Source organism: Nicotiana tabacum, chromosome 24 (genome assembly GCF_000715075.1).
Source record: "Nicotiana tabacum cultivar K326 chromosome 24, ASM71507v2, whole genome shotgun sequence".
In the NCBI taxonomy this organism is placed as follows: domain Eukaryota; kingdom Viridiplantae; phylum Streptophyta; class Magnoliopsida; order Solanales; family Solanaceae; genus Nicotiana; species Nicotiana tabacum.
The window spans coordinates 65,951,642-65,953,974 of NC_134103.1; the positions used below are offsets into that span (position 1 = coordinate 65,951,642).

General features: G+C 38.1%; 1 non-coding gene across 1 annotated transcript; it reads right to left on the bottom strand.

Annotated features, from left to right (window-relative positions):
• Window positions 1-1,799: 1,799 nt before the first annotated feature.
• Window positions 1,800-1,872, bottom strand: TRNAK-UUU (transfer RNA lysine (anticodon UUU)). Its single transcript has one exon. It is a non-coding gene; the product is annotated as a tRNA-Lys (tRNA).
• Between the last annotated feature and the right edge of the window lie 461 nt (window positions 1,873-2,333).

The following is a 2,333-nucleotide window of genomic DNA, read 5'->3' on the forward strand; positions in this document are numbered from 1 at the left end:
AACAACTCAACAAGGAAGGATGTCTCAATATTCAACACTTTAACCACAATGTGTTCATAGCTTTCACAACTATAACCTCAATAACTCAGCAATGAAGATATTTTCGTGAAATGGCAACTTGCAATTCAACTACGTAACATAAGCTTAATAATGAAAAAGATAGCATGAAGTCGAAACTACGACGAAATGCTTGAGAATAACTCAACAACGGGGAGGATAGCATGTAATAACAACTAGAAATAAATGTATATAAGAGTAACTTTGACAATGAAAACTAGAGCACGTAATAACAACTTCAATTAAGGCATGTACGAATAAAATTGACAATGACATGATATAATAAATAATAATAATTTCAATTAAATGCTTATAAGTAACCTAAGAGTCTAAACCGGTCAAATATCACTTATAAGCCCATGTACACACTCGTCACCTCATGTACACGTCTTCTACATAAATCAAGCAGCACAATCAAACTAAATCCTAAGGGGTAGGTTCCCCCTGCAATGTTAGGCAAGATACTCATCTCAACTATGCCAAATCAACACTCAAAAATAGCTTTTCCCCTAAACGTTCGCCTCCCCACTGCTCAAATTTAACAAAAAATGACTCAATATCATCAATAAATGCAAGAAAAATCAATTTCGATTAATAAAGCTAAGTTCTTTACACGATTCCACAAAAGTCAACCCCGAGATCGCCCGGTCAAAACACGGGTTTTAGGGTAGATCCTGACTACCCATAACCTCACGAGTCCATATATGTGTTGTTCTTAAATCCGAGTCCAATTCGACTCTCAAATCCCAAATTTTTATTTTTTAAAACATAGACAAAATTTCCCAAAAATTCTATTTAATTCTCATAAATATGATATTAAATCTCATATATAATCATGTAATATAGTTGGAAATTGATCAAAATCACTTATCCAATGATTTATGTGAAAATCCCCTCTCCAAATTGCCTCCTACTGAGTCTAGGGTTCTAAAATGAGAGAAATGAGATCAAATCCCTTCTTCCCAACACTTTTGTTCATGTGAAGATGTCGCAATTGCGACACTATGCGACATTGACTTCGCATTTGCGAACTACCCAGCCTAGCCTACACTTCTCAAATGCGACACCTGAGACTCCTCTGCTATGATCACAATTGCAATGTTGGTGCTCCCAATTTTGATAACTAGAGCACCAACACACCAGCAAACCTGAACCAACTCAACACCATTCCGAAACTCACTCGAGCCCTCGGGGCTCCAAACCAAACATCCACAAAAGTCTAATAGCATCATTCAAACTCGATCGCTCGATCAAAATACCAAAATAACATCTAGAACCACGAATCGGACCCCCAAGCGCATGAATTTCAAAAGAAAACTCAAGAACCTCTAGAATTGCATCCAAGCATCCGAATTCTATCAAACCAACTCCAAATTACACCAAATATTGCAGACGAGTTTCAAATAGCAAATCGGACCTATTCCAAGTCCCAAAACCAAATTCCAAACCCGATAGCCATAAAGTCAACCTACGGTCAATCTTAGGGAGACTTTTAAATCTCAAATTGCCAACGTTTGGCAAAATAAGTCAAATCATCCTAAAGACCTCTAAATTAGAATCAGGGCATACGCTCAAGTCCAAATTCAAGACACGGACCTATCGGAGCCATGAAAACACCATTCCAGGGGGTCATTTTCACAGAAGTCAAACTTCGGTCAACATTTCCAACTTATGCTTCTAAGCAAAGAACCAAATAGAAGGCTACTATGCATCCTTATTCATAGTAGAGTGTAAGGTAGGTTTGGGTATAGCAGGACTTGAACCTGCGACCATTAGGTTAAAAGCCCAATGCTCTACCAACTGAGCTATACACCCCAAAAAAGATGTAGTAGTAAATAAGGATTGGTATCCAAATCAACCCAAAACTTTCCCGTAACGAAACTAACTCTCCCTGCAAGTCATAAAACCACAAATACACATACGGGAAGCTTCAAAAGGGAAAACAAGGATCAAATACACAAAATGATCGCTCGGGTTGTCATATTCTCCCACTCTTAAAACAAACATTCATCCTCGAACAATCACAAAGACATACATGAAGTGCCAAAAAGGTGAGGATAACGCCTATGCATATCATGTTTGGTCTCCCAAGTCGCCTCCTTGATTGGTTGACCACTGCATTGATCATTCACTGAAGCTATCTTCTTTGATCTTAACTTTCGGACCTGTCTGTCCAATATAGACATCGAATCCTCATCATAAGTCAATTCCTTGTCCAATTGGATTGAGCTGAAATCTAATACATGTGATGGATCACCATAATACTTCCGGAGCAT